Source organism: Sciurus vulgaris, assembly GCF_902686455.1.
Source record: "Sciurus vulgaris genome assembly, chromosome: 2".
NCBI classification, from domain to species: domain Eukaryota; kingdom Metazoa; phylum Chordata; class Mammalia; order Rodentia; family Sciuridae; genus Sciurus; species Sciurus vulgaris.
Window position 1 is genome coordinate 67,513,811 of NC_136462.1, and position 19,324 is coordinate 67,533,134.

Below are 19,324 nucleotides of genomic sequence, written 5' to 3' on the forward strand. Positions count from 1 at the left end.
GATTTAGAGAAGAGAAATTTATGAGGCACCCTGGAGCTGGTGACTGATTAGCTAAGGGGCAAGGAAGAGAGAAGTTTCTGGCTTGGTCAACTTGACAAGATAGAGAAGACAAAGAGGGAAAGATTTTATTATTTTTAAAGGGGGGAATTGGGAAGAGGAAAGATGAGTTTGGCTTTGAATGTAGATTTGAGGTGCTGCTGTTGAGATGGGACTGTTGACAAGAAATGTGGCTTCATGGGTGTGGGGTTTGGAGGAGAATTCTGCACCAAAGATGTTGGTTTGGGAGTCATGGGTGGGAGTATTAAGTGTGTGTAAATAGAGGGGGTAAGGATGGAAAGAGGGAACAATGGAAGAGTACCATGTTGCAAACACGATAACAGTTCAACCAGAAATATTAAGCTTATATCTCCTAAGAATAAAGGGCATTTTCCTAGATGACTGTGACATCATTTTTGCATTAAAGAAAATCCAAATTACTTCAAAAACATTGTTTGAAATCTTCTCCATACTCAGATCCCCAAATCTGTTTCTGTAGATGATTTAAAAAAACCAAGTTTCAAAGTTTCAAATGCATTGCATTTGACTGTCACCTCTCTGCAGTATCAGTCACAAATGTACCTCCCCCTCAGTTCTCCATGACCTTGAGACCTTAGAGACTCCAGGCCAGTGTCCTATAGGGCAGCCTATATTTTGGATTAAAGTTAGATTTAGGCCAGCTACTTCCAGTAGTTCACTAGTAAGTGATGTTTGTACCTTTCACTATGTCACATAGGAAAGATTTTAATGTCAGGACAACCCCTTTTATAGTTAGATTTTTTTGATTAGTATATTATTAGAGCTGAAAAATAATATGCTAAATGCTATATGATATATATGATGGACCCTAGGTGTTTCTAAAAAATGATGCATGTTCTAAGTCATTAAAGTATAGTTTAATGTAAGTTGACATTGCAGCTATTTATTCAGATAATTTTTTTCTTAGTTTCATGTTCCCATAGAAACCTGTATTGCAAATAACTTGTTCTGAATGAGGCCTGTTCTGGTTCAGTTAAATCCAAAGGCTTCAGTTGTCTGACTCACTGACGTGATTACCAACCATTTCTCTCACCAATCATTATCCCCTACAATTTTGATAGATAAAACAATGTTTAAGGGGTGGACAAAGGAAGAGTTCCCCACTGAGAAGCCTGAGAAGCAGCGGCCAGAGAGAAGTGAATCAGGAGTAAGGGGTGTTTATATCAGTTGGAACTCCTGGTGGCAAAATGCAAACTGAAGGAAAACAGGGTGTGTATTATAAAGATATAGGGATACTCAGCTATGTGGACTTAAGTATATAACTAGTATTTGTCTGTAGAACATTTTGGGAAATGCAAGAAATTTGTTTTCTTCTCAATTCCAAAATTCTAGGGTGTCTGGTCAGTTTTGCATGGTGAAGCCCACCCCTGGGCTGGGTAAACATGGTGGGGAGATAGAGCCATGTGAGTTTATAAACATGGTGGCTGGAGGTCCAACCAGATGCTGGGGACATTTCCTGGAGAAGGAGAAATTGTTGAACAGGTTCCTAGAGGGATTTATCACAGTCAGATTACTGACATCACAGTGGTGTCAGGATATAGGAACGGATCACTATGAGGTACAGCAGGAAGTCAAATGGGGAGGGGATACTCACTGGGTTTGGCATTTAGGATGTCAAATGTTTGGCATTTAGCATTTTTGATTAGTATATTATTAGAGCTGAAAAATCATATGATATATGATATATGATATATGATATATATGATGGACCCTAGGTGTTTCTAAAACACCTAGTTTTCTAAAACTAGTTTCAATTTTAGTGGAATGAGGACAGTGGATTGAGAATGGAATAGGAAAAAAAGAGCATGGAAGTCTGTATTCTAGAAGTTTGCTTTGAGAGGAAAGAGATTTATTTTGCTAAAGCAAGGATTCCTTACCTGGGCTCCATGCATGGTTGAAATCTATAGACCCCTTGGAAATGGCAAGCAAAATTTATCTACTTCTCAAAGAGATTGTAATCAACAAATATTAAAAATCACTGTGCTAAGGGAAAGATGGCAATAGAAAGGGAGAGGTGAAAGAAATAAGAGAAAAAGAATAGCTGGAGCATGCCTGTGGGGAGGGGGCCAGGGTAGGAGCCTGATCTTAAGGAGTAGGATTACCCTTGTTGGGAAGAGAATGACTTATTTATTTATTTATCTATTTCTTCTGAGACTAGAGGGAATGATGCAGGACAGCTGCAGTCATGTTTGTGCATAGGGTGGTAGAGACTGTGAGATTCATTCTTAATCGATTCCCTTGCTTTCTTTTTTGTTATTGGTCTGTCTTAGCCTTGGCATCAGGCACTCTTTCTACAGATGTCAGGACAGGATATTGTCCTAATCTGTTCTTTCTTGGATTTGCCATTGGGTCTTCTGCCTCCATGATTGCTCCTGACTGATAATGCCTTGTCATTTGTACTTGACATCCACTGTGAGTTGGAAGCAGAGCTGTACTGTCCTGTCCTCCTGTCCTCATCCCTAAGACCTTCTAACAGCTACTCTTTATACCTCATAGGTGAAAATGATAATATGAACAATTAATTGCCTCTTTGTCTTCTCTAAAGGTAAGCCGAAGTCAGCTCTTTCCTGATTTGGGAGTTAATGTGTTGGATCACCTGGGTGTAGAATGAGCCAATAGATAGACATGAAAGTAAGTATTTATGTGGGTGGGTGGACATTCATTAGAGTTAATTAATTATCAGTGAGTGACCTTTGTCTCTTAAGTGATCTTGAGCCAGAAAGCAGGAAAGGGTGGCCTTTTGGCTGGGGTCTCTAGATATGGTATCTGAACTTCTCTTTTATGAAATGATCTCAGCTCAGTCTTGTGTTTTTTATGCCTTAACTTTACCATCTGCAAGAGCAATAATATTTTCCACTTATGTTATGGAAGACAGTGTCTGTTGACCTTTTTGAAAGGTACCATGAGAACCGACTGTTTAATGTATTATTGTTAAAGGAAGAATTGGCACCTTATAAACTACCCCTGAGATCTGAATGTTCTTCAAGCTGCAATTGTGGAAGAACCGGTTTCTGAAGAAAAGTTTCGTGACAGTCTTTAGAAAATCTTATTCATAAACAATACTCATATATCTGTGAGAGTATATGGATTTTTAAAACTAGTTCTTTATAATTATACATAGTAGTTGGGTTCATCCTGACAGAGAGTATATTGATTTTTTTATTTAAAGTCATTTTTAGTATAAGGGCATATATTTTTCTGCTTTTAATTTTCATAAACTCTTGAAGTTGGTAACCTTTCTATGGTGCTAAGATTCCCTTAATTAATAATAACAGTAATAATGAATGATTATTAAGTTTCTTGTGACTTAGCTGATCTTGTTTACAAACATTGCATTCAACTTATTCTGTTTTAATTTTTAAAAGTTATGGTAAAATATATGCAACAAAAACTTACTGCCTTAACCATTTTGAAATGTACACTTCAGTGGCATTAAGTGCTTTTATATTGTGCAGCCACCATCGATCTCCAGAATTAGCTGTACTTCTGTAGACATGAAAGTAAAGATCTGTTGCCTTTAACAACTCTGCTAGAATTCACTAACAAAGTGGGTAGGCTAAGTAACCTCATGTTCCTTGGAATCCTGTTATTTCCAAAGAATTAAAAAAAAAAATTTTTTTTATTTTTACAGACTGCATTTTGATTCATTGTACACAAATGGGGTACAACTTTTTGTTTCTGTGGTTGTGCACAATGTATGTTCATACCATTCGTGTAATCATACAGAGGGTATGAAAGATGGTGAGATGAGACAAGACATCATTACCCAAAGAATGGTTTTGAAGTGGAATTAAAAATTAGTAAGACAAGAGACCCCAGTAATCTTATCAGGCTTCACAGTGGTTTAGGGTTCCTATTACAGCTCACTTTGAAGGTACTGATGCCTATTGTTGACTGACAAGACAAAGTGGGTTTGATTTATAGGGTAAAAGAAAGTCCCCAGATTTTTATAACTTCTGGAGCCACAGAGATCAGAAGAGTTTTGTAATGGTGACCAGGCAACATCTTATGACCCAAATCAGCCAGCTTTAGCCACATGGAAGTATGGGAAGGAGCAGGAAGGGGGGTGTGAGTGAATGAAGTAGCACAGAATCTGTCCTCAGGGAAGAAGGGCATTATTCCAGCCTGCTGACTGCAGGAGAGAGAGCCCAAGCTCTCCTCATTGAAATCAGTTTAACATCCTGTTGGAAATGTCCCCTTTTCTCCCATGCCATTTAAGAACTGCAGTGAGCTGGGAATGGGGTGGTCAGTAGTTTAGAAACTGAGCGTTAGAACACTGGTGCTTTCCAATTCTTTTACCTGTGATTTAGTTGTCCCCTGACATCATATGAAAGAAAAAATACCTTTTCCCAATTTGCTTAACACCTATTCCCTACAGACCTACTTGTTCCAAATGTGACCTCATCCATACTTACACAACTTTACCAAAGTGTGTTGTGATAGGTGTTACAAAGCTCACAATTTACAGCTGCAACAGAAAATATTATATCAAAGGCCAACACAAGCAGATAAGGGATCCAGAAATCTCCCTTTAGAGAACTGGGTTGTTTTCCCCTTTGATAAGGGATAAAAGCCCTATATATTTGTGAAAGAAAGTCTCTGTAGCATTGTCCAGTGACTCTGCTGAGGAAGGCAATAGATTTCCCTCTCATCAGTTAAGGAGGCCTTTGCAAGAGAGTTCAAGGTCATGGGGTCTATTCATCCTGGACCTGACTGAACATGGGATACCTCAGAGAGTGTCCGGATGGCCTGCTCCTTAGCCAGCCATTCATTATTCTGTGATATCATGTTGGATGTGAGCATCCCTCTCCCTTTCTAAGTTCCTGCTATAGCCTGGGAAGCCTGGAGGTAGAAGGAGAACATGACCTTATTGTTTCATCATTCATGCTGATTCACAAGAAAAATGTAAGGAAACATTGTACTGCACCCATATTAGTGAAAGAAAGTTTAGAGTGAAAGAGCAAAAGATTGGTCAGTGGGCTGCTTGGCATGTGTGTTATGTCTTTCTGTGTGTCTTGGCACATCTGTCTCTTTGTATTTTGTTTCTCTGAGCATATTCTGAGCTCCAGCTCTGTGCCATGTACTTGCTTAACACCTTTGGTAGTGTTTAAAGAGATGGAGTCCAAAAGTGTTTGGCACAACTAACTAACTTTAACCATTTTAATTTAATTTAATGTAAAATTTATTTAATGTAAAATTAACTGAATGAACTCATCTGCTCTTAAGACATAGTGGCTGCAGTGTCCTAGTTTTAGAACTCCCAGACCTAGTTTCAAGGAGAGCTCTCCTCAGTGCGAGCCCTGTGGTGAACTGGACTCTCCTGTCCTGACACCTACAGTCTGTTGATCAAATAGCTATTACCCTGCTACTGATCATTTCTGAGCCCAGGCTGTTTAGAATCTGTTATAGAATGTGCTTTCTCTCGAATTCCTGTGTAGAAGCTGTTTTGAATGCTTATAAAAAGAGAGAAGGAGAAGAACAAAGAGCCAGGAAATAGGCAAATCTCTGAATAAAATTTGTGCTGCAAAGAAGTGGGGACATCATATTTTTATCTTGTTCTTCCCTTCCCCAGAGCATGTTTCCAAAACACACTGGGCACTTTGATCTGCTGGTGCATTTGCTGATGTGATTCTATCTGCCCAGGATGTCTTTCCCTTCCCTTCTTCAACTTTCCCATCTGTCAAAAGCCCAGGAACTACTTTGTGTAGCTTTTCCCAACACCCACCGATAGAAGCAATACTATCTTCTTCCATGGACCCAGAGCACTTTGAAAACATTCCTATTACAGCAGTTTTTACAATCTGCCTAATTAGGAGCAAGGAGATCCGTTCACCCCAGGAGATAGCTCCTGCCGGTTGGCACATCTAATGTGCTTTGTACTCTCAGCGGGTGGGCAAAGCCCCTGCTAGTTCTAGGGGGAAAGAGTGTTAGAGCCTCTTGCCATTTGTCAAGTCCCAAAGCTTCCTTTTCTTTGCTAAAAAGTTAACCAGGAAAGTCTGGCTAACATGGTTTAGGCAGTTCTATCCCACACCAGGGACAGACAGGGCATGGATATAAGTGAGTTTTAGAATTTGTGTACAGCTTGGATTGTGACATGGGGACATTTGCAGTCTTGTTATTTTGAAGTGCCTCTGGTGGAGATGAGAGGAAGTCTGATTTTCAAGTCCAATAAGATAGGAAAAGTTATCATTGTATATTGTCACTGTCAGCTAACTTGGATATGACAGGGAGGAGTTACCCCAAGAGAGGTGTTCACCAGCTTGATTGTGGGCAAATCTTGTTATGTTCATTCCTCTTAAACTGGGGGACTGCCCATTTGGTGTTTTAAAATGTTGAATCTTTAAGGAAAGAAAACTTCTAAGTAGATGTCTAATAAACTAATGTAATATCTAATTATTCATTAATATTGAGTAGGAAAAGTCTTCAAAGCCCTTTAGATTAATGTCTCAAATTTCAGAACCTCTTGCAACTTAATTTATAGAGCCTGTTTATCATCTCTGGGTCTTACAAGAGAAGGAAGGCTGCTAAGATATCTGGACAAAAATATCCCTAAAACACCAGGATGCAGTACAATCTCACAGTACAGTACAGGTCAGGACAAGTGATTAAGAAATGTTTACTGAACAATTCAAGATAAAAAAATGTTCCAAATGACGATTGCAACATCTATCATTTTGATAGGAGATGAGCAAAGAAATGATATGGACTGAGGATCTAGTTTTGCATGACTCAAAGCTGAGCTGTCTTTAAATTCCACCATTGCATTGCTTCTGAATCACAGGCTGATTCAGATTCTGGGCAGGAATTTAAATTCCTGGACTGACTGTGAACACTGGGTAGGTGGCAACCCTGGGGTTCTAACTGCTGACTGGACTTCAGTAACTGAGAGTTTGGGGCTCTGAAGTAGATTTAAAAATTATGGAGAATGATACGAGTTCTTTCTTCTCCTTAATTAACTGAAGAAATATTAGACTCATCTCCCGTGGACAATGGACAATTCTGGATTGGGTTTGATATCTGCTGAGAGGTAGTTTAAATTCAAATTTTAGTAACGAATTCTAGAAATAATCCACGAAAGTGCATTCTTTTAAGCTCAGTGTTTGGTTTTCATTTGACCACAGTACAGTGAATTCTCATATGCCCTTATCTATATTGTTTTGCATGAAGCCAGAGCAAGTAGGGAATTGCTAGTATTTTCTGCAGTGTTCATGAAGAGTTCTAGGTGTTTGGAGAACCTCAGGCCCTAGGAGCCCCAGCCATGTTGTTCTGGGTGGTGGCTTGTGGAGCTCATCTGTGTTTAGAATTGTGATAAGCCTTTCACTTGTAAGTTGTTTATTTGAAGTTAAATGTGCCACAGGGCTAGTTGGACATAAAAAAAAAAATTGCAGTTTTGTAGTTTGGTGAACAGGAAGTTGGGTTGGAGTCAGATCATTTAGCTGTCTTTAGGGCCAGATGGAAATTCAAAAACTCTAACTAATTAAAGAAAGAAGAGTCATAAAGCCCAGAAAGATGACATTTTACTCCAACATTTTTTTGAATGTCCCTTGAATACTCAACCCACAAGACTCTGAAATAAAAGGGGTCTCTGGATGAAAAGGTTTGGAAACAAAATAAGGTTAAGAAATGTTGCTTTACTAAGCTGGTGGTTTCTCTCCCACCCCAGTGAACAATGCATGTTAAATATATTAAGATTTCTAAGAAGTCTAGTAGTAAGAAAACCCTGTATAACTTAGCATTTTCTACATTTGTTTGAAAAGTAACTCCTATTAAAGGCCAATATTATTTGGGTGTGTTGTAAGGTTGGTTAGGTTTGAGTTGTGAATAGGTTTTCCTGGAAAATTCTCAAGAAAGAAGTAAAGCAGATGAAAATTTTATGGCTTCGTGAGTGAGTTTTTATCTCTATTTAAAATCTTATTTCCCCAAATTTTTATTATGAAATATTTCAAACATGCCAAAAAATTGAAAGATTAGTGCAAGGACTCCCAAATGCCATCCATCTACCCTTGACAATTGCTAGTACTTTGCTTTATTTTCTCTTTATACTAGTTTCTTTTGTTGTTGTTGAGCCATTTGAAAGTAAGTTCTACACATTATGACTCACTGCTTCTCAGTAAGAATATAGATATTTGTCTACAGAACTACAATGTCATTTCCCCTACAAAGAAAAGAGCAGTTAACATCAACTTAATATTTGAATTTCCTCAATTGTTGTGTAAAGTGTCTTTATGGTTGTTTTTGTAAGTGAATGCACCAATACATTCTCTTGTCATTTAACATAGAAGAGTTCTTCCCTTACTCTTCCCTCCGTGACATTGACTTTTTGAAGAATCTAGGCTTGTGGTCTTATAGAATATCTTCCTTTCTAGATTTGTCTGTTGCCTATGCTGTTTATCTGCTCCTCTATCTCAGGAATCCTTAATCCCAGCTGCTCATCCTTATCACCCATCTTGTTGAATTGGATTTAACAATAGATGGGTAGTAATTGGTCCACTCTGTTCTCACTAGAGGCTATTTAAATAAAACTTAAGACCTAGGAAAGAAAAATCCCTGAGTTCTACTTTCATGCAATTATATCACAATCATTAGGGATGAAGCAGTAACCAAAATGTACAAGACCACCTCAGGTGTCATCTTTGTGTTTGGATTCAGAACCCATTTTGGAGATGGCAAGATAACTGGCTTTGGCATGATCTATGATTCACTGGATTGTGCAAAGAAAAATGAACCCAAGCATAGACTGGCAAGACACGGCCTGTATGAAAAGAAAAAGACCTCAAGAAAACAGCGAAAGGAACACAAGAACAGAATAAAGAAAGTCGGGGGGACTGCAAAGGCCAATGTTGGTGCTGGCAAAAAGTGAGTTGGAGATTGGATAATAGCCAAAGGAGTAAAGATTCTGCAATGATTTTATTTGTGGTGATTATGAGAATTTTTCATGAGGATTAATAAATTGTAAAAACTTAAAAAAAAAGAAGGAGGGTGCTATACCCAGAATGAAGACTGTGTCATGGGGGTGGGGGTAGGGGTGTGTGGAAGAGGCTCTGACCCAGGAAACATATTCCAGTTTGGCAGGTGGAAGAAGATGCAAGATGCAGTTAGGATAGTAGACATTTTATTCAGAGTTGGCCACAATCATTAGCCAACCCCAGCTTCAGCTTTGTCCTTCCCTAGCCCATTTCCACAGGCCCTTTTTAAATGGAGGTCAAACAAAAAGACACACTGCCAACAGGTTACAGAGGGCCAGGGACATGCTCACAAATTAATGTTTATGAACTTGAGTCCATAGGCTGAATCAGAGTGTTTCTGGCCTTGACTAAACTTAACGTAGGCGGTTCCCAGCCCTGGCTACACGCTAGAAATACAACAGCCCATGGATGTCTCGGTGAAAGAGCCTAACTATAGCCATATTGGGGCTTGCCCCAACACAATTTGCTGTTTCTTTCTCCTTCCTCTAAATCTTGTTGGAGGGGTTTCAGGGTTTCTATTGAGTAGGGCCACATAGCCAGGGGTAGCACGTTTTTCTTTCACTTAGAGAATCTATGTTTGATATCGTCCCTTCACCCTGGTTGTGAGGGTTAATTTTATGTGTGAACTTGGCTAGGCTGTAGTGCCCAGCTGTTTAGACAAATCCCAAATCTATGTGGTACTGTGTAGGTATATTTTTAAAACATGTGATTAACATTTAAATCGGTAAGCTCTGAGTAAAGCAGATTACTCTCCAATTATATTCCATTAGTACATGGGTCTCACCCAAACAGTTAAAGACCTTAAGAGAAAAGACTGAGGTCCCTAAAAGGGAAAGGAATTCTATCCCCAAGACTCAACTTAGTAATTTCTTTCTGGGAATTGCAAGCTTGTCCCATGGATTTTGGACTTGCCAGTCCTGAGAATTGTGTGAGTCAAATCTCTTTTTTTCTCTACACACACACTTTATTTGTTCTGTTTCTATGGAGAATCCTGATAAATACAGTGGTATCGCAAACCTCAGACAAAATGGTTGGGATCTCTGCTATGTGTCCTAGTAGTGGCATCAGCGTGAGAAGCAGACTGGGATCTCCCAGGAAGGAGGAAGGAGAGGAACAGTGGATGAGAAAGGGCCTTGCTGATGGGGAACAGGGGCTGGAAGTGATGTATAAGAACTGTTTCCCTTCTTTCTCAGCACTTGGTTAACATGGTGGTTGCCAGAACGACAGGTGACCCTTATTTAAGTTGGACTCCTTTTGGGCCAGGAGCCACTTAACGTGCCCTGCTTTGGTGAGAGGAGAAGGCTCTGGGACCCTGGATTTACTACTCCTGCCAGTGGCCCTGGGGCTGTGCTATGGCCTGTGTTTGAGAAGATCTTCCCTTTAGCAGCAGAAGGCAAGCCAAAAGTTAATTGTTTTCATGCTTTATGAATAAAGGCCAAACAACTTTTCCTCATTATGAGTTATGAGACAGTTGACAGCTGTTATGAGATGGTGTAGGATTTCCTCCAGCTCTTCCTCATTGATTCCTTTTTCCCTCCTCCTCCTCTGGAGGAGACTGTGGTAAAATAGAGGAAATTGGAATATTGATGAACTTAACAATGCATTGAACTTATGCTATGAGACAGTCAGTATAAGTAACAGAAAGGTTTATTTCCAAGGATTCTCCATTCTGGGATCAAAGGACTCCTTCAGTTATGCTTATTAAGGTTCTGCTACTTTCCTTCCAGGTAGAAGTCAGGACTTTGAGGGGTGGACAGAGGGGTAGAGAAAGTCCAAGGGAAGAGAAGAGAAGAGAAGAGAGATCTGGTACCCTGGTGACTGGATGGGGAAATGTTTGCATTATTTTCTAGACACTGTTCTTATCTGTAAACATCTATTAGCAAGATTCCCCTCAAGAATTGATCGAACCCACATCCCCTCCTACAGACATACCAAGAGGTGACATAGATCATCGGGCTAGAGGAAAACTACTGCAGCCCTGTTAGGAGTTGAAATCTGGTTCCTGTGTTCTGTTTAGTTTGGGTTTGGCTAAATGGCAGAGAGAGTAGGAGCATGGCATCCACTCATGAAGTTGATGGTCAGGTTCCAAATCCCAGCTCAGCAATTCAGAGCTGTACAAAATTGGATCAGTGACATAACTTCTCTTGAGCCTCAATTTCTTCATCTATAAAGTGGAGTTAATAAGCCCCACATTTTATGGGTGCTTGTGAGGGTCAAATGAGGAAAAAGAGGCACAGTGTGATCTCCTGATGGGCCCCGCATAGGCACTAGAGTGGTGGTTCTCAACCTAGGCTGCACACTAGAATCACTTGCACGGTCCCTCCACTGCATCCTAGACCATTCCACGTTAGAAACTAAGTCAGATACATGAAATTGGCATCTCTGCGTGAGGCCCGGGCTTGGGCATTTTTTCTTTAGCACTTCAGGTCATTGAAATGTACACTCTCCTAATCCCTGCTGTCACAAACTCACAGTGCAGTGCTGTACAGGTCCAGTGCAGAGGAGAGACAAATGTGGGATAATCACATATATGATTTTGTCCTTGCAGAATTAATGGAGCAATGAGGTTCATGTTATTAGATACTAGTAATAAAGAAATACGTAGTAATCATAGAGATTAGTCAGATAAGATGTTGTGAAATAAGGAAATGAGAAATAGTGATGGGTGGTGAGGGAATTAGGGCAAAGGGTCATGAATCTAAAAGCACACTGAAAATTTCAGAGATTTGCAAGGAGGGAAATTAAGGATTTACATAGAGTTATAAGACTGGAATCATGCAGGACGGTTGTGTCCCAGGACAATGGCAAGAAGACAGGAACTCCCTTCTTCCCTCATAAAACCATGTATGGGAACTTGGGTTGGAGTCATGGTGAAAAGGCTGAAAAAGTGGTTCAGACACAGTAGTGAGCCGGGGCAAGGACTGGCTGAGTAAAACAGGAATCAGGAAGACAGGGAGGGAGCAGTGTGTGTTGTAAAGGATTTGCCTTCTTGACTGAAACAAAATGCTAAATCTGTGAGCTTTCTCAGCTTATTCATTCATTAGTCCACCCACTGTATATGACTACACCAAATATGAGGCAGCGAGCCTCCCCAGGGCTGGGCAGCCTGGCCCCTCATTATAGACATGGTCCGTCAGAGAAATGCTCTGTATCTGCTGTTTCCATCATACAAAGACCACTTCATTGTCTCTCTGAGTTCAAGGGTGAATTTGGTGTCATCTTTGCCCTCCTCTTCTTGGTCTATCTCTCACAGCAGGTGGGGTTGGTGGCAGTAAAGTTATAGTGTAAGACCCCCCAAAAGGAGACCCTAACTCTGTCCCACGGATCGACGGTAACCCCAATCAACCGCAGGAGGCGTCACTTGATGCAAACCGCAAGAGGCTTTTATTCCAGCGTGCTGGGACCCAACTCGTGACTCATGCAGGAGTCGAGGAGTCGAGTCCCTAGCAGAAAATCTTACAAGTTTATAAAGGCAGAAACCACACATCGGGAGGGGTCACACACGGAAGGGAAAAGGGGAACAAAGCCGCTGGGAAATTCCAAAGGGGGTCTGGGTTTGCTGATAACATACAACATGTTTCACAATGTTTTACAACAGGGCGTAGATTCTGGTCAACAGTTTCTGGTAATCTTATATCCCATATATCTTAACTCTCTGAGCACTATCTTGCTCAATTTACCCTTTTACTCTCTGTTTGGGGCTGTTTCCTGGAATAGCTTTGAGGGCTTTGTTCCCATCACTGGGAGGGAGACCTTAGGGAGTTGAGATAAAACAGACAGCTTAAAAAAATGTCCATTCTTTCAATACTAGCCAGGGTCATGGCAGTGATGTAGGAAACCAGAATGCAAGTTTATTAATTTCATGTGAGAAAACAAGAACTAAATGCCAAAGAGAACAGGTGCTTGAATCCTCCAGTCAGCACTTTCTTTCCCTGTAGGTATGTCTCACAGAAAGGAAGATTATAATCAGCAATCAAGAAGCTAGAACAAGTGTGGCTAGTTCTGTGAGTCCAATCTTTAATGGCATCAGATAGATGTATATATTCACCATAGTGACAAAACTGCCACTTGCCCAGACAGATCTGGACATCGGGTCGTGGCACTTTTCCTTGAGACTTCTCCTGCGATGCGCACTGCCCACTGTGACTCTGACCTTGATCTCATTCTATGCAGCCTCTCCAACCTACTTCCAACAGTCTGTTGAATCCATATGCAAATTAGTGTATTCAGTGACATTTCAGTTTTGTTTTAAGACCTGGGTCATTCTGACTCTTTCCTGGGACTATTTTGTTGTTGTTGTTCTGATTCATTATATGTCAATTTATGTTTTCATGCTCAGAAGACAGGCTCATTTCCAAATTTCTCAAGTGTACTTTTTTGTATCCACCAAAATATTAATATGGCTGTAAACATAAAACCTCTAATGTTAACTTTCATGTCCTGTTATGTAAGATATCATTTTATTGAAAGTATACATGTTCAGAAAGACTAGATATTTATCAGTTGTACCTTTCTTACTTCCTAAATAGATTTCAGATAACTTATAGCCCAGGGTAGTAATATAAATATGAATAACTGGTGTGGCATGAGCTCGGATAATCAGAATGAATGTACATCAGAGATAACTGTTTTTTGGACCAGTTTCTCCCAGCCCTCCTATATGTTAGAACATCTATAAAATAGCACCATTGTGGCTAACCCAGAGAGAAAAACACTCATGTCAACACAAGTTTTGTGAAAGTGCTTATAGGTGTGAGGAACCTCATGCCTTTATTATTGCTTCTTTCTTTACCATCTTCTATCTGTGGATGATGGGGCATGTATTCCTTTGGTTTGCAAAATAATCATGTTTCATCAAATTGAAAAAGTCATTGATTCTAAGATTCATCATCATTTTCTGTTTCATTGAGCAAGGAAAAATGTCTCTAATTAATTCCAAATGAAATCATGACACACTAGCAAATTATAAGTGACCTCAATTTCTAATATGTTAAAATTTAAAAAAGGATCTGAATCTTAGGTGAGATGAAATAAGATATATCATCTCTCAGAATGATGGTACCCATTCCTCTGCATATTGGGGCTTATAAGTTGCTTTCCTAGTCCAAAAACAGTCTTTGCCATTGATGGACAGAAAGGACAGAAAACAAGAATATTTAACTTTTCTGGAAAATTACCAAATTCTATTTAGGGAAATTTCCAGTGTACAAAGACATCCCTCCTGATCTCTCTTCCTCCCAGACCTTCATATCTGGGATAGGAATATAAATCATTCTAGGTGGGATGAAATAGAAAAAGGGAACAGAGAACTGGGAACAGGAAAGGGAGAAAAAACACATAGCAGAAAAGAATGTACTAGTTACCGGCAATTGAACATTAGGAGCCAGGCATATTTTACTTTTATTTCATTATCTTATTCTTTACTCAGTGATAAATGTGTTTTTATTTATTTATTTATTTATTTTTTAAATGTGCTTTTATTACCCTCCTCTTTTGCATCAGAAAATTGGGAGGTTAAGTAACTTGACTAAGGTCAGACCTGTGGCAAGAGGCTGAGCTGGGAATCAAAGACTGTTGATCCCTGGCTTCTGCCAGATCGAATTCACTTTTTGACCCATTCGCATGATTTTAAAGTGTTTAAAAACCATGGCAAAATATACACAACATGAAATTTACCATCCTAACTATTATTAAGTGTCCAGTTAGTAATTCCAAGTACATTTAAACTGTTATACAGCTAACCTCCAAAACTCTTTTCATCCTTCGAAACCAAAACTCTGTGTGCATTGACCACAGCTGCCCACTTGCCCATCTCTGAGGCCCTGGCAACCACCATCCCTCTATAGATTCGACTACTCTGGACATCTCGTGTAACTGGGATTGTTTAGTATTTGCCTTTCTGTGACTGACTTATTATACTTAGCATAAAGTCATTAAGGTTCTTCCACGCTGAAGCATGTGACAGAAGAGTTTTTAATTTTATAACTAATTTTCCTTGTGATTCCAGTCATTTTATTTGGTTGTTTCCCAGGTATTTTTGTTGTTTTCTTCCCCAGGGTGTTCTTCTTTACCACTGATGTTTATTCTTTTTTTATTTCTTTAATATTTAAGAACATCATACAACATGGGAGCTATAGTTTATAACACTGTATTATATTCTTGAAAACTCTGAGAGTAGATTCTTAAGTGTCCTTACTGCACATAAAAGATAAATATGTGAGATAATGCATATGTTAATGAACCCAAAGTAGACATTCCATAATGTACGTATATTTCAAAGCATGTTGTATATAATAACTATATGCAATTTGTGTCAAATAAAAATAAAAAGAGCACATAAAATATTTGAGTATGTCTTATGTTCTTGCAGATTCTATTATTTGTGTTTGTTGCCTTGACTGAGTCTTGTTCATGGTGAATTAGATCTATGTATGTTTGATTATTATTATTAATATTATTTATCATGAGTTCATCTTCAGTGGGAATTCTTAGTGTCTGTGAATGCCAGCCAGTATGGATGAAAAGAAATCCCCTCAAAGGTGGATTTGTGTTTGTAATTTTCAGGAATTCTGAGAGAATCACCATCCCAGGGACAATATTTATATTTATTTATTGACTTGGGGATTCCTATGTCACACATGTATATACAATCAGGCATTTAGATTTCAAATCTGCTCATGGCTCAACTTCAGCTCCTCCCCAGTGAGGGGCCAAGACTTTGTTTCCTGGTCTGATGTTTAGTCCTTTTCCTCATCTGTCTTTCTTTCCCCTTCCCACCACCCAAGTCACACAGGAGCCCTTTACTTTCACACTTTTGCTTCTGTGAGTGTCTAACAACAAAAATTTTCTTTTTATATTTTATCCACTATTTCCAGATATTTTTAGTTGCCATGTTACCAGATCTGGAGGTTTCATTTTGTTCAAACATTGAGGACGTGAACATTTGGGGGGGGGGATATATATACATACTTTTTTTTTAAAGTAAACATTAGGTGGTAAATGAAAATAAAATTGCCAAATATACCCTTCATTATAAATTTAAGATAGTGAAGCATGGTTAGTAATTCTCATTATCCAGTGTTGTCTTCATTGTTTTACTTTAGTAAAGAGAAATAATATGAAAACAGCTTTTATAACTTCTTCCATGACTTTACCCTCTATCTTGTTCCCATGACATCTCAAGTTCCTCAACTACTGCTAAATACTTCTGTCTCCACAGGTAGTTCCCAACCTTATTTGAGCTTTTTCTATAACCGGGTTGTGTAGCAGAAACAAATATGCCTTTTGCCTTTGAGTTGTGCTTCATATCCTTGAAAGAGGCAAGAATTTCCAGACTAGATGGAGTCCCTCTGGAAAAGGTGCCAGGATGAGTAGACCCATTGTGCAGTTGGTTCCTACTTATAGCAACAGGTGGATGTGACAGTCAGGCAACCCGGGAGGTCAGAGGAGAGGCCTAAAGACCCACAGCCCTCAACTCCATAAAACTGATCTTTCCTTCCTTAAAGCAAACAAGGACAGTAGGAAGACCTGCTGGTTCTGAGTCATTGTACAGATCTTATTTTAGCTTCCATTTTTTATGATTTATAATATATAGGTGGTACTTGGCTTCTTTTCATTTTTAATTAAAAATTTTGGTTATCATGTATTAATTATGCATGTTTATGGAATTCACTGTGGTATTTCAGTACATGCATACTGCATGAACTGATGGAATTCAGCCTCCCTTTATCTGCTTTCTCCCTACTTCCCAATTTCTAGTAGTCACTATTCCACATTCAGACCAACATCTTTTTTAAAACTTCCACATGAGAGAGAGCATACAGAATTTTTCTTTCTGAGTCTGGCTAATTTCATTAAATGTAATGTTCTTCTGTTCCATCCATTTTGCTGCAAATGACAAGATTCTGTTATTTTTTATGGGCGAATAATATTCCATGATATATAGAAATATTTTTTTAGAAATATTATTATTACATGTTATACATACAAATATCACATATATATCACATTCTATTTCTCCAATGTTGTGCACCTTGGCTGATTCCATATTTTAACTATCATGAAAAGTGCCATAATAAAGATGGGTGTGTAGGTATTTCTTCAGTGTGTGATGATTTAATTTCCTTTGGATATATACCCTATACCCAGAAGTTGGATAGCTGGATCATGCAATAGATCTATTTTTACTTTTTTTTTTTGGAACCACCATACCATTCTAAATAATGGTTGTACTAATTTACATTCCACTAACAGCCTATGAGAGTTTCTTTTTCTTCGCATCCTCACCAACATTAAAAAAAGAAGTTTCTATTAAGTACATTATAGTTATACATAACAGTGGGATTCATTTTGACACAATCTTACATGCATGGAATATAATGTGCTCCCCATTTCAGTCCCTTGTGCTTCCTCTTTCCCTCTCTTCCTCCCTCTTCCTATTTCCCTCCTTTTTTTACTAGTCTTCCTTCTATTTATTTATTTTTAAAAAATTGGTGCTTTATAGACACACATAAAGGTGAAATTCACTGTGGTATATTCATATATCTACATAAAATAATTTTGTCAATTCCATTCTGCAGTTGCTCCCTTTTCCTGTCCCTCTTCCCTCTCCCTCAATTCCCTTCCTCTGCTCTACTTGATCTCCCCTCTATTTTCATCTTATCAGTGTTTGTTGTTTTTTGTTTTCTTAATAACAGCCATTGTAACTGGCATGAAATGTTAACTTGCTGTAGTTTTGATTTGCATTTCCCCGATGGCTAATGATATTCAACATAGTAATTGTTTTAGTTAGCTTTTTGCTGTTGTGACTAAAAGAAACAGTGTTAGGAGGAAAGGTTTATTTGGGGGCTCACAGTTTCAGAGGTATCAGTTCATAGACAGCTGGTTCCATTCCTTGGGGCTGGTGGTGAGGCAGAACATCATGGCAGAAGAGTGTGGTAGAAGGAAGTGACTAAAGACATCACACCTAGAAGCAGAGAGAACGTGCTCTGCTCATCAGGTACAAAGAATACACCCCAAACTCATGACCCCAGGGACCCACCTCCTCCAGCCACAACCCTACCTACCTTCAGTTACCACTCAGATAATCCCTATAGGGAGGTTAATCCACTGATTGTGTTAAGGCCCTCATAAACCAATCTTTTCACCTCTAAACCTTCTTGCATTGTTTCACACGTAAACTTTTGGGGGACACCTAATATTCAAACCATTACATTAATAAAGTCTTTAACCAGAGCAATTAGGCAAGAAAAAGAAATAAAAGACATTACAAAGAGAGAGATAGTCAAATTATTCCTGTTTGCAGATGAGATGATACAATATACAGAAAAACCTAAAGACTTACAGACTATAAGAACTGATAAATCAATTTAGTAAAGTTGCAGGATATGAAATCAACATACAAACATCAGTAGCATTGTTATACAGCAATAATGAGATTGGTGGGAAAGAAATCATGAAAAGTAATCCCATTCACAATAGCTAAAAACCAAACACACATACACACACACACACACACACACACACACACACACACACACACACCAACTTTGGAATAAATTTAACTTGACTTCTTGTACTTGAACCTTGAATCTAACTTTTTCCCCCTTCCTTAGAATTTTCTCTGTTCTCTCAGACTATTTTTAACCTCTGTCACTAGGAATAATTTCCTTTGATGATTTTCTTTTTCTTCTTTTCTCTACAAAAGCCAAGGCTATCATTTGAAATCTTAAAGAATCCAATATGGGGATTTATTATTTATTCATTCTTTTTAGATATACATGACAGTAGAGTGTATTTTGACATATTATACATACATGGAGTATAACTTCTCATTCTTGAGGTTGTACATGATATGGAGTTATACTGGTCATATATTCATATATGAAAATAGGAAAGTTATGTCTGATTCATCTACTGTCTTTCCTATTCCCATTCTCCCTGCCTTCCCTTCAGTCACCTTTGGCTAATCCAATGAACTTCTATCCACCCCCCCCCCCCGCCCACTTACTTTGTGTTAGTGTGTTATCAGAGAGATAAACCTTTGAATTTTGGGGATTAGTTTATTTCACTTAACATGGTAGTCTCCAGATCCATCCATTTGCAGGCAAATGCCATACTTCCATTCTTCTTTATGACTAATATTCCATTGTGTATGTATACCACATTTTCTCTATCCATTCAACTATAGAAGGGCACCTACATTGGTTCCATAGTTTAACTATTGTGAATTGAGCTGCTGTGAACATTGATGTGGCTGCATCACTGTAGTATGCTGATTTTAA

At 38.7% G+C, this 19,324-nt stretch overlaps 1 long non-coding RNA gene across 3 annotated transcripts in view; it reads left to right on the forward strand.

Annotated features, from left to right (window-relative positions):
• Window positions 1-8,861, forward strand: part of LOC306649561 — a 45,773-nt gene extending 36,912 nt beyond the window's left edge. Inside the window, exons 8-9 of one of the 3 annotated variants that reach the window (XR_013760653.1) lie at window positions 2,621-2,706; window positions 8,725-8,861. This is a non-coding gene — a long non-coding RNA (uncharacterized lncRNA). Of the gene's footprint in view, window positions 1-2,571; window positions 2,707-8,724 lie in introns of all 3 variants that reach the window. The other 2 variants (XR_013760655.1, XR_013760654.1) reach the window with 2 other exon arrangements.
• The last annotated feature ends 10,463 nt before the right edge of the window (window positions 8,862-19,324 follow it).